Source organism: Toxotes jaculatrix, chromosome 16 (assembly GCF_017976425.1).
Source record: "Toxotes jaculatrix isolate fToxJac2 chromosome 16, fToxJac2.pri, whole genome shotgun sequence".
NCBI classification, from domain to species: domain Eukaryota; kingdom Metazoa; phylum Chordata; class Actinopteri; family Toxotidae; genus Toxotes; species Toxotes jaculatrix.
The window spans coordinates 13,868,792-13,883,024 of NC_054409.1; positions in this window are offsets into that span (position 1 = coordinate 13,868,792).

Sequence of the window (14,233 nt, forward strand, 5' to 3'; positions counted from 1 at the left end):
AGCTCAAGAAGGCCTTTATCAACAAATGTAGGGCCAGAGAAGGCTCTAAGGAATAGGCCACTGCTATAGTCTACAGTATGTGGACTGCTTTCTCTCTCACCCTCTCAAGGGGGTGAGTAAATGATGACTGAATTTTTATTTTTGTATTTATTTTTATTTTTGTATCTTATTTACGTTTTATATATTTGTATTTTGTTTTCAGGTTTAAAAAAGTCTAAATGCTGCTACCCAAATAAAGTCTTAAACTTTTCAATTTTGAGTATTGTTTTTACGGTTAATTCTAATTACTACAGATAATCTTTAAATTACATTCTCAATATGTTCTTGTATTTCTCAAATATGGCTCATATGTCATTCTCATAAATAGCTTTGGTAAGACATTTAAGAGAAATAATCAAGACATGGAAGAGACATGACTGAACCCAGTGAACGTTACTGCTGATCACTGCTCTGTAATCCACCAATACGGAGGTAATGAAGTCAAGTAAGAAATTCTGTAAATATACACACTGAAGCATGTGCAAGCACACACACACCTTGAGGTAATGAGCTGGACTTTCATTTTAGACTTTTTGTCCCTATCAGGTTTTTCACAGAAGTAGTTTGCTGGAGCGAGCGAGCGTGTGTGTGTGTCTGTGTGTGTGTGTGTGTGTGTGTGTGTGTTGTGTCTGTGACTGCTGCTTTAATTTCACCTTGATGAAAAACAAGCCTTCAATAATTCACCTCTCCCCCTCCTCATATGATGACAAATGTCGGTCACTTTGACCCAAGGCCACGCTGATACACTCCACCCTGTGAAAGAGACACACAAACCTGAAACCTTATATAGACAAAATTAGAACTGCTGTGGTCCTGACTAAGGTCCCACCCAGATTTTGCCCATTTTATCTTGTTTCATTTCATCTTATTTTATTTTATTCCCTCAGTCACATATGAGGGACTAAATATTACTTAATCATTTCTTTACAAAGCCTATGTACAGCTGTGTTCTGCAGAAACACAATATGATAAGCTTTCTGAGCAGATTCAGTGTACAAACACTTCAGTAAATCAGGGCAACAAATGTTGTTTCTCATTGGTTATTTATGAGCTTAATATCGATGAATGCGGTAAGAAGTAAAAGAACTGATAGGTAGGTAATAGATATCCACTAGATGATAGGGAACTATCATGCTCCATTTATATTTAGCACTGTCAGAGTTTGAACAGACAAACTGAGAGTCCTACAGTGTTGCCTAAAAATATAATCACGTGATTATTCTTTTTAGCCTTGATAATATATCCTAAAATGTCAGCTTTAACTTTTGTTGAAGGTTTCCTAATATTGTATTTGCTGGGATAATTTGGTTTATAGTGAAAAAACTTTGTGATTATCTTTTGTATTAGTTTCTCCAGTCAAACCTTCAGTGTACTGTGGTATTTAAACAGCACTTTGATTGAATTACCCAGAGCTGTTGCTCCTTAAACTTGAATTATAAACTTATTTCTGGATAACTTCTATTATGTATTGTATCTGCTGTACATGACTATGCACTGCAGTGGGTGTGTTGTGCTACATTGCATTTACAAGATGATGTATCCTGATTACTGATTAGCAATTACCTACTGTCTTTACCGGAGCATGACTGGAAACTATGGTAATCCTGTAATTTGCAGCTGTCAGAAAGAAAGGAAAAACTACAACAAAAACACAAGAGAATATGTAGAGGAGGAAAGAAAAATTAGAAGAAGAAAAAGTCATGGCCAAAAGAATGAAAGTAGCTGCTTTATAACTGAGCGGTGTATATACAGTATATTTTTTGTCCTTTTTCTTTTGTCCCATGAAGCAGCAGGAGATAACTTTAATATTTTTTTTCTATAGTCCCTCCCGTCAGGTCAAATCTCCCCAACAGTTTATCGTTGTTTATTTTAAGCTCCGTTTTTGCACTGTGTGGCAATGCAACCTTGTATCTGTACTTTACATCCCTCCTCCTCCTTTGTGTCATGGCATCTCCTTTCCCTTTCAAGCATCCTATCTGTCACTTATTATTGCGTACTGTCCAATAAAAGAGAAATGCTGCAAAAAACAATAATCGTAAAATAAAGTGAAGGTGGAAGAGGAAAAGGTCAAGCCGACGGTGTTTCAGATTGTGTTGTCATCAGGTTTTGGCACTTTGTATTGATGTGGCCTCTATTTGTCACAACATAAGGGAGGCTGAGAGCTGAATTATTGAAGCCTTGTTTGTCATCAAGGTGAAATTAAGGCAGCGCACACCTACAAGCACACACATTCATCCTGGCATGCACAGACACATCCTTTGCTGTACTTGTGAGGACCTCAACATTATGTTACTGTTTCCAAAGGGGAGGAAAAAAAATTGCATGACGTATGTCATTTGTTATGAAATGGCTGAACCATCAGAGGTGGCATTTTGTCCACCAATGACATTTACTATCTTTTGTGCTAAAACCTTGAATAATTTAGTCCATTTGAATGATATTATCACAGTTATTTTAGTTTTATTAATGTTAAAAGAATGACCTCAAATGTCCAAAAATCCTCCTTGTAGATGAGTTAGGGCAATGTGTCAACATCATGTCCAAACTCAGATGCACAAAGGTTTAATGTGAAACAGATTTAAGGTATTGTTGACTTTCTTGCACAACTCCATATTGAAAGTAGTTTAGTCACTAGCTAGTTGTTACTGCTGGAGATGCAGCAATAATTAGAATGTTTGTGTGTGTGCAGTATTTGTTCTGTTCAATATGCAATAACTCTTGGTACCCTGTGTGAGAACACATTTGAGATGCACATTTCTATCGACTGCTGGAAAAATGACAAAGATTTAGCAACAACAACAACAACCTGATTTTATATTTTTTTGTGAAATAAATTTGCTTCCAGGTACTTTGAAGCAGAAGGAACTGTCTGTCCAGATTTGCATCAGTTCATACCCAGTGTTTTTATTTTGGAGCTCCAAGACAACACTTCATTCTCTCAAAGTCAACCACTGCAACAGTATTAAAAATCACAATACACAAACAGTGCCCACAGTCTTAGAGCACAAGTGTATAAGCAATTGTAATGATTGTACAATTATGGAACTATGGTATGTAGCCAACCTGTTGTAGCAAATAACCATTAAAGAGTGTATGTAATCATGTTAAATAGCAGAATCCAGTGCATTTGTAATGTGTCATGGTGGATTCAAATACAAAAGAGCTTTTAAAATTTATAGTCATGTGTTTCAGACTGTAGGGGGCACCAAAGACAATTGAATTTTCGATTAGAGAGACATGTCTGTGTGGATCTTACAAAGACCAGTAACATTAAAAAAATAATAATTTAAAGTAAAATTTCAATATCAGTTTCATCTGATAAATCCTATTATAAGAGGATGTGATATGTGAGACCATAAGAAACTTTAACAGTTTATGGGACCAAACAGGTTATTAAGCCATTAATTAGGCAAAAAAAAACAAAACTGTTTGTGAATAATTATAAACAGCTTAATGTCAGTGGTTGTAATGATACAAAAAAGTGTGCAGAGTCAATTTATCATCAACACTGTAGATTGGACTTAATGTGATCAGTACACATGGAGTAAAATGGACTAAGTGGGTTTGTAGTTTGGTTTACATCCAGAAGACGATTAACAGAAGTTGTGTGGAAGGATCACTGAATGACTGGTATGGTTCTGTATAGACAGGGACACTGGAGCCGTGTCTGTGATGCTCAGATGTTCACTGAATGAGTTTGTGCTGAATTATTTTGGAAAAATACACAAAGACCTGAGAAAACTCCAGCCATGGCTCCAAGTGCTGTATTATTTTAAACCGTGGACACTGACCTGGGCAGGTTTTTACTTCAGAACCATCAGTAAAGAGACAATTGGAAGTCACAGGATGAGGAAACAAGTATTTAACTGGCCTTTGCTGACCCAGATTTCCTTGACCTCTGACCAGGACTGTTACACAGTAAAACTGGAAAACCTTTTATAACAGGATTTAAAACAGACTTTATCTGACTTTATCATTCGTCCCTTTCTGTTTTACCAGACTGGGTCAAACTGAAAGTGAAATACACATGATTTATATAGAGACATTTATATCTTTTTAGTAATGGTTGTCACAGGCATTTTACTGCTGGTTAACTGCTCTTGTGGCCTGTTTGCTCTATTATATTATCAATGTCTAGAAGTTCTGTCATGAACCTGCACCTCTGCACCTCCATACAGTCACAGCAAGAAAGACAGAATGTGGCTTTCCCACACTGATAATGCTGTGTTGGCCACCATGTTGTCTATTTTGCTATTTTTGGACAAAAATCAATTAATCATAGACTCAACAAAAGAAGGAAGGAGGGAGCCTGAGGTTCTATATCAAAGGATGTCTTCTATGATAAGAGTGCAAAACAAGTGTTGACACAGTTGGTCGACTGCTATCACTTTCTGTGTCTTCCCCTTTGTGGGTTGCAAGGGAAGTAAAGAGGGCAACTTAGTCATAAGGAATCCAGGTGTATGTGTGTGCCTGCATGTGTGTGTTTGTGTGTTTAACTCTGTAATGAGTCCAGCAGTCCAGCCAGCTGACAGTGACTCATCTGCACCAGGTTTCGCTTTCATAGTAGCACTCTTTTCTGTTGGTGTTGAATCATGAGGAGTAAACACTGACTCTTCAATGAAAACTTCATTTTATTTGATGTGGTGCTGCTCTGATCTTTTACTCTTTATACATTGTGCATTTTTCTATATTATTGTCTGCTTAGTGCAGTGTCAGGGATAAAGTTTTATTGGTAACGTTGGTAAGTAAGTAATTGGTAAGCAAGATAGATTTCTTACTTGGTCACTTCATACATACTGCATGTAAACGTTCTCCTTCTACTAAACTGTATAGGCACTTTATATGTTACATTATCATGAGTTAATGTGATAACCAATGGAAAAACAATTAAAAAAACATTTTTGCTGCAGCAGTGGGGGTAGCTGCAGGTCACAGGGTTACATCCACGCACTAACTCTGTCCAGGGTCATCTCACTTCTACTTTTTGCCCCTGAGGAAGTTCAGCAGAGCAGTTGGGGATTAAGTACTTAAGGGCACTTCACTGAGGGCTGTTGAAGGATGGAGGAATTCTTCTATTTCACATCCCTGTCTGGTCTTGGAATCCCAGGGATTCAGTCCACTGGCATTCAACACATATACTTGCCTCTAAAACTTTTCAGCTATTGTTGCTACTGCACGTGTTAAGACAACAGTCATCAGAGACCAAGTGGTTATAAAATGTATTCAATAGAAGAAATAAGCAGCACAGTACTGTAACTGCAGCAGGGCAACTCTGTGTTTCTAATTCAGAGACAATAGAGCTTATGCAATAAATGCTTTGAGATTTTTCGCATTATGTAATGTCAGCTTTCAACCACTAGAGGACTGCAATAACTGAGGTCATAGGCGGAATCAATCCAAATTCTTGTGCTTGATTTGAATGTAAGTCACCTAAATTATATTTGTGTGCTTTGAAGATGAATCATGAGAACTGCAGAGCATGCATAATAGCATCTTAATTCACACCATAGTAGTATCTTCTGCTGTCAGTACTTGGAAATTTCTCTAAAAGTAGAGAGTAATAACACATAGAATGGTTATCAACAACAAAGACAACAACAACAACAACAGTAATGGTCAAAGCAAGTTTTAGCTAATCGACAGTTACAGTGCAGAGATTGATTTTCTGTGAGGACCAAATCTTGGGGGGTTGGATTATGATAAAAATTTTCAGACACTCCTGAGCTTCAAAGGGATTTTGGTGATTACTGAGACTGGTCTCCCAGAGGAAAAAAGTTTTAACACAGATGCTACCCTGGCTGAGCAGAACCAGATGCAGGTTCTGTTTCTTGTCCACGTCCGATGACGCTCATGCATGTCAAATGAGGGATGAGATTATCGAATCAGTCCAAACATTCAAGCAGAAAAGAATAATCTGGATCAAATTCTGGGCATGAAGTCATGCCACTGACATGCTGTGTGCTTCACTATAGCATAAATCCCCAGCTTCACTCCCCCAGCCCTCACCCCCCGAGACTAAACAGACAAATTTGCATGGTTTTGAACACAGTGAGGTTTACCAAAGCACAGACTGACCAGACCTCACACAAAGCTGTTACACAAACAGCACAAAAATAGCGAAAGACGCATGGTGGCAAGACAAAATTCCCATGTGCTGCTTTGTCACTCAGCATGGACTCGGAGGACAGGGGTGATCAGGACCATGGACAGTTATCCAGACAAAAAACTGAAAGTTTGTGAAACTTAAAGGCCATCATTACTTCCCTAATTTGATAATCCCTGTTGAAACAGGTCAGTGAAGACTCAATCCAATGCATAAACAGTTGGGCTGTTGGTGTAGAAAGAAAAGGCCAGAAAAGCAGGATTGCTGTATTGGTTAGTTCAGTAGTTCCACTAGTTCAGTAAGATATCGTCCCCAAAGATGACATCCCCTGAAAAAGAAAAGACATTTCACACAAACAGCCATGTTTTAACAATATTTATTTTATAACAATCTCCAACTCCAACATTGCCAAAACAATTTAGAAATTCAAGTTATCAGAAATTTTCTGGTTTTCCTTGATGCAAAATCATCAGTAATGTCATCATATGAAATCTGCTCCCCTATTGAGTGATTGATACTGATGACAGCAAGGCCAGTGAGCTGTTACTGAGACATGGTTGACCTCAGGTTCAACTTGATCAACTTAGCTTGAGCCACAGTGACTGGCAGAGTAAGTGCAATCCTGAGCAGGATTATCAGAAAAACAAAACTGCAGGAATTCTAGGCCTGTATTTATAATATGAATGAAATGTGCGTTATTTGGAATAAAGTCGAGGTGACTTTAGCCCACTAATTCCATTAGAGTATTGCTCTATACAGTGCCCCCCCCCTCGTCCATTAAATTCTGTCCCCCAGGAGCACTGCACCTTCTCAGCAAGCAAGAGCGCAGGCCTGCAGCTGAAGGGGGCACCAATTTGCCAAATCTCCACACAGTAATATGATAGATAATAGAAAACCGCTTAGCGGCACAGATGATTTTTTTTTTTCAAATGGTTGTGCCGCCCCCCCATGTGATGCTGCGTGACATAAATGGTTTGGCATTAATTTAGCTTGTTTACATAACCTTGGTAAAATCTTTTGGCAGTGCTGGCATCATGACACATAAATGTAGCCACTTTGTCATATGTTTTCTGTCTCAGTTGGCGCTTGGCCTGGAAGAGTAAATAATATTAAGATGAAAAATACACAACACTAAAATGCATGCAGCATCTCAACCTATGTAAAGTTGCCCATAACGCCGCAACCAGTCATACTGGTGGGGGGGACAGCTGCTTGCCCATGGTACCTTTGTGTCTTGTGCTGTCCAACCTATTGAATCAAGAGACATGGCTTTCCTCTCTAACAAACTGTCACGTCTAGCCCTTGATTCCAGTTATGTCTTTTTGTTGTGTTCCTGTTTTATTTTGTAGCTCTAACCCTCTGTCTCTTTTCATATTTACTTCCTGCCCTTCTGTGTTTCCCGCCTGTTTCTTTACCTGGCTCCACCCTAATGTGTTGCATCTGTTGCTTATTGTCTCTCCACCCCCTCATGTATTTAAGTTGTGTCTTCCCCTTTGTTCTCTGCCAGTTTGTCTTCGTCCTTTGAGTCAAGAGTTCCAGCAGTTTTCCTACTGTGTTTTTCCTGTGATAATTGGGAGGGAGGGAAGCTTTGGGGCGGGAGCCTAGTGATGGCCACCAAAGCATGAAGCGTGTATAATAACTAAACTAAACTAACTGAACTATAGCTAAAATATGCCAAAAAAGTCATTTTAGTAAGACCTCAAAATGTCATAAAAAACGTCATAGTATAGTAAGCCGTCATATTCGGCCAAAAAAATTCAAATTTTTTTTTAGCCTGAAAATGTCATAAAAATGGTCATAATATAGTAAGGCGTCAAAATCGGCCAAACAAAGTCAACTTTTTTTTATCCTCAAAATGTCATGAAAATGGTCATAGTATATGAAGGTGTCAAAATGGGTGAAAAAAAATTATCTTTTTTTTAGCCTCAAAATATCATAAAAATGGTCATAGTATAGTATGGCGTCAAAATCGGCCAAAAAAAGTCAAAAAATTTTTTGACCTCAAAATGTCATAAAAAACGTCATAGTATAGGAAGGCGTCAAAATCGGACAAAAAAAGTCAAAATTTTTTTTGACCTCAATGTCATAAAAAACGTCATAGTATAGTAAAGCGTCAAAATCGGCCAAAAAAAGTCAAAAAATTTTTTGACCTCAAAATGTCATTAAAAAAAACGTCATAGTATAGTATGGCGTTTTTTTCGGGCAAAAAAAGTCACAATTTTTTTTGACCTCAAAATGTCATAAAAAACGTCATAGTATAGTATGGCGTTTTTTTCGGGCAAAAAAAGTCAAAAATTTTTTTGACCTCAAAATGTCATAAAAAACGTCATAGTATAGTATGGCGTCAAAATCGGACAAAAAAAGTCAAAAATTTTTTTGACCTCAAAATGTCATAAAAAACGTCATAGTATAGTATGGCGTTTTTTTCGGGCAAAAAAAGTCAAAAATTTTTTTGACCTCAAAATGTCATAAAAAACGTCATAGCATAGTATGGCGTTTTTTTCGGGCAAAAAAAGTCAATTTTTTTTTGACCTCAAAATGTCATAAAAAACGTCATAGTATAGTATGGCGTTTTTTTCGGGCAAAAAAAGTCAAAATTTTTTTTGACCTCAAAATGTCATAAAAAACGTCATAGTATAGTATGGCGTCAAAATCGGACAAAAAAAGTCAAAAATTTTTTGGACCTCAAAATGTCATAAAAAACGTCATAGTATAGTATGGCGTTTTTTTCGGGCAAAAAAAGTCAAAAAATTTTTTGACCTCAAAATGTCATAAAAAACGTCATAGTATAGTATGGCGTTTTTTTTCGGGCAAAAAAAGTCAAAAATTTTTTTGACCTCAAAATGTCATAAAAAACGTCATAGTATAGTATGGCGTTTTTTCGGGCAAAAAAAGTCAAAAAATTTTTTGACCTCAAAATGTCATAAAAAACGTCATAGTATAGTATGGCGTTTTTTTCGGGCAAAAAAAGTCAAACATTTATTTGACCTCAAAATGTCATAAAAAACGTCATAGTATAGTATGGCGTCAAAATCGGACAAAAAAAGTCAAAATTTTTTTTGACCTCAAAATGTCATAAAAAACGTCATAGTATAGTATGGCGTTTTTTTCGGGCAAAAAAAGTCAAAATTTTTTTTGACCTCAAAATGTCATAAAAAACGTCATAGTATAGTATGGCGTTTTTTCGGGCAAAAAAAGTCAAAAAATTTTTTGACCTCAAAATGTCATAAAAAACATCATAGTATAGTATGGCGTTTTTTTCGGGCAAAAAAAGTCAAACATTTATTTGACCTCGAAATGTCATAAAAAACGTCATAGTATAGTATGGCGTCAAAATCGGACAAAAAAAGTCAAAAATTTTTTTGACCTCAAAATGTCATAAAAAATGTCATAGTATAGTATGGCGTTTTTTTCGGGCAAAAAAAGTCAAATTTTTTTTTGACCTCAAAATGTCATAAAAAACGTCATAGTATAGTATGGCGTCAAAATCGGACAAAAAAAGTCAAAATTTTTTTTGACCTCAAAATGTCATAAAAAACGTCATAGTATAGTATGGCGTTTTTTTCGGGCAAAAAAAGTCAAAAATTTTTTTGACCTCAAAATGTCATAAAAAACGTCATAGTATAGTATGGCGTTTTTTTTCGGGCAAAAAAAGTCCAAATTTTTTTTGACCTCAAAATGTCATAAAAAACGTCATAGTATAGCATGGCGTTTTTTTCGGGCAAAAAAAGTCAATTTTTTTTGACCTCAAAATGTCATAAAAAACGTCATAGTATAGTATGGCGTTTTTTTCGGGCAAAAAAAGTCAAAAATTTTTTTGACCTCAAAATGTCATAAAAAACGTCATAGTATAGTATGGCGTTTTTTTCGGGCAAAAAAAGTCAAAAAAATTTTTGACCTCAAAATGTCATAAAAAACGTCATAGTATAGTATGGCGTTTTTTTCGGGCAAAAAAAGTCAAAAATTTTTTTGACCTCAAAATGTCATAAAAAATGTCATAGTATAGTATGGCGTTTTTTTCGGGCAAAAAAAGTCAAATTTTTTTTTGACCTCAAAATGTCATAAAAAACGTCATAGTATAGTATGGCGTTTTTTTTGGGCAAAAAAAGTCAAAAAATTTTTTGACCTCAAAATGTCATAAAAAATGTCATAGTATAGTATGGCGTTTTTTTCGGGCAAAAAAAGTCAAATTTTTTTTTGACCTCAAAATGTCATAAAAAACGTCATAGTATAGTATGGCGTCAAAATCGGACAAAAAAAGTCAAAAATTTTTTTGACCTCAAAATGTCATAATAAACGTCATAGTATAGTATGGCGTTTTTTTCGGGCAAAAGAAGTCAAATTTTTTTTTGACCTCAAAATGTCATAAAAAACGTCATAGTATAGTATGGCGTCAAAATCGGACAAATAAAGTCAAAATTTTTTTTGACCTCAAAATGTCATAAAAAACGTCATAGTATAGTATGGCGTTTTTTTCGGGCAAAAAAAGTCAAAAAATTTTTTGACCTCAAAATGTCATAAAAAACGTCATAGTATAGTATGGCGTTTTTTTCGGGCAAAAAAAGTCAAAATTTTTTTTGACCTCAAAATGTCATAAAAAACGTCATAGTATAGTATGGCGTTTTTTTCGGGCAAAAAAAGTCAAAATTTTTTTTGACCTCAAAATGTCATAAAAAACGTCATAGTATAGTATGGCGTTTTTTTCGGGCAAAAAAAGTCAAAATTTTTTTGACCTCAAAATGTCATAAAAAACGTCATAGTATAGTATGGCGTCAAAATCGGACAAAAAAAGTCAAAAAATTTTTTGACCTCAAAATGTCATAAAAAACGTCATAGTATAGTATGGCGTTTTTTTCGGGCAAAAAAAGTCAAAATTTTTTTTGACCTCAAAATGTCATAAAAAACGTCATAGTATAGTATGGCGTTTTTTTCGGGCAAAAAAAGTCAAAATTATTTTTGACCTCAAAATGTCATAAAAAACGTCGTAGTATAGTATGGCGTTTTTTTCGGGCAAAAAAAGTCAAAAATTTTTTTGACCTCAAAATGTCATAAAAAAACGTCATAGTATAGTATGGCGTTTTTTTCGGGCAAAAAAAGTCCAAATTTTTTTTGACCTCAGAATGTCATTAAAAACGTCATAGTATAGTATGGCGTTTTTTTCGGGCAAAAAAAGTCAAAATTATTTTTGACCTCAAAATGTCATAAAAAACGTCATAGTATAGTATGGCGTCAAAATCGGACAAAAAAAGTCAAAAAATTTTTTGACCTCAAAATGTCATAAAAAACGTCATAGTATAGTATGGCGTCAAAATCGGACAAAAAAAGTCAAAATTTTTTTTGACCTCAAAATGTCATAAAAAACGTCATAGTATAGTATGGCGTTTTTTTCGGGCAAAAAAAGTCAAAAAATTTTTTGACCTCAAAATGTCATAAAAAACGTCATAGTATAGTATGGCGTTTTTTTTTTCGGGCAAAAAAAGTCAAATTTTTTTTTGACCTCAAAATGTCATAAAAAACGTCATAGTATAGTATGGCGTCAAAATCGGACAAAAAAAGTCAAAATTTTTTTTGACCTCAAAATGTCATAAAAAACGTCATAGTATAGTATGGCGTTTTTTTCGGGCAAAAAAAGTCAAAATTTTTTTTGACCTCAAAATGTCATAAAAAACGTCATAGTATAGTATGGCGTTTTTTTCGGGCAAAAAAAGTCAAAATTATTTTTGACCTCAAAATGTCATAAAAAACGTCGTAGTATAGTATGGCGTTTTTTTCGGGCAAAAAAAGTCAAAAATTTTTTTGACCTCAAAATGTCATAAAAAAACGTCATAGTATAGTATGGCGTTTTTTTCGGGCAAAAAAAGTCCAAATTTTTTTTGACCTCAGAATGTCATTAAAAACGTCATAGTATAGTATGGCGTTTTTTTCGGGCAAAAAAAGTCAAAATTATTTTTGACCTCAAAATGTCATAAAAAACGTCATAGTATAGTATGGCGTCAAAATCGGACAAAAAAAGTCAAAAAATTTTTTGACCTCAAAATGTCATAAAAAACGTCATAGTATAGTATGGCGTCAAAATCGGACAAAAAAAGTCAAAATTTTTTTTGACCTCAAAATGTCATAAAAAACGTCATAGTATAGTATGGCGTTTTTTTCGGCCAAAAAAAGTCAAAAATTTTTTTGACCTCAAAATGTCATAAAAAACGTCATAGTATAGTATGGCGTTTTTTTTTCGGGCAAAAAAAGTCAAATTTTTTTTTGACCTCAAAATGTCATAAAAAACGTCATAGTATAGTATGGCGTCAAAATCGGACAAAAAAAGTCAAAATTTTTTTTGACCTCAAAATGTCATAAAAAACGTCATAGTATAGTATGGCTTCAAAATCGGACAAAAAAAGTCAAAATTTTTTTTGACCTCAAAATGTCATAAAAAACGTCACAGTATAGTATGGCGTTTTTTTCGGGCAAAAAAAGTCCAAATTTTTTTTGACCTCAAAATGTCATAAAAAACGTCATAGTATAGTATGGCGTTTTTTTCGGGCAAAAAAAGTCAAAATTTTTTTGACCTCAAAATGTCATAAAAAACGTCATAGTATAGTATGGCGTCAAAATCGGACAAAAAAAGTCAAAAACTTTTTTGACCTCAAAATGTCATAAAAAACGTCATAGTATAGTATGGCGTTTTTTTCGGGCAAAAAAAGTCAAAAAAATTTTTGACCTCAAAATGTCATAAAAAACGTCATAGTATAGTATGGCGTTTTTTTCGGGCAAAAAAAGTCAAAAATTTTTTTGACCTCAAAATGTCATAAAAAACGTCATAGTATAGTATGGCGTTTTTTTCGGGCAAAAAAAGTCAAAATTTTTTTTGACCTCAAAATGTCATAAAAAACGTCATAGTATAGTATGGCGTCAAAATCGGACAAAAAAAGTCAAAATTTTTTCTGACCTCAAAATGTCATAAAAAACGTCATAGTATAGTATGGCGTTTTTTTCGGGCAAAAAAAGTCAAAATTTTTTTGACCTCAAAATGTCATAAAAAACGTCATAGTATAGTATGGCGTCAAAATCGGACAAAAAAAGTCAAAAAATTTTTTGACCTCAAAATGTCATAAAAAACGTCATAGTATAGTATGGCGTCAAAATCGGACAAAAAAAGTCAAAAAAAATTTTGACCTCAAAATGTCATAAAAAACGTCATAGTATAGTATGGCGTTTTTTTCGGGCAAAAAAAGTCAAAAAAATTTTTGACCTCAAAATGTCATAAAAAACGTCATAGTATAGTATGGCGTTTTTTTCGGGCAAAAAAAGTCAAAATTTTTTTTGACCTCAAAATGTCATAAAAAACGTCATAGTATAGTATGGCGTTTTTTTCGGGCAAAAAAAGTCAAAAAATTTTTTGACCTCAAAATGTCATAAAAAACGTCATAGTATAGTATGGCGTTTTTTTTCGGGCAAAAAAAGTCAAAATTTTTTTTGACCTCAAAATGTCATAAAAAACGTCATAGTATAGTATGGCGTTTTTTCGGGCAAAAAAAGTCAAAAAATTTTTTGACCTCAAAATGTCATAAAAAACGTCATAGTATAGTATGGCGTTTTTTTCGGGCAAAAAAAGTCAAACATTTATTTGACCTCAAAATGTCATAAAAAACGTCATAGTATAGTATGGCGTCAAAATCGGACAAAAAAAGTCAAATTTTTTTTTGACCTCAAAATGTCATAAAAAACGTCATAGTATAGTATGGCGTCAAAATCGGACAAAAAAAGTCAAAATTTTTTTTGACCTCAAAATGTCATAAAAAACGTCATAGTATAGTATGGCGTTTTTTTCGGGCAAAAAAAGTCAAAAAATTTTTTGACCTCAAAATGTCATAAAAAACGTCATAGTATAGTATGGCGTTTTTTTTCGGGCAAAAAAAGTCAAATTTTTTTTTGACCTCAAAATGTCATAAAAAACGTCATAGTATAGTATGGCGTTTTTTCGGGCAAAAAAAGTCAAAAATTTTTTTGACCTCAAAATGTCATAAAAAACGTCATAGTATAGTATGGCGTTTTTTTCGGGCAAAAAAAGTCCAAATTTTTTTTTACCTCAAAATG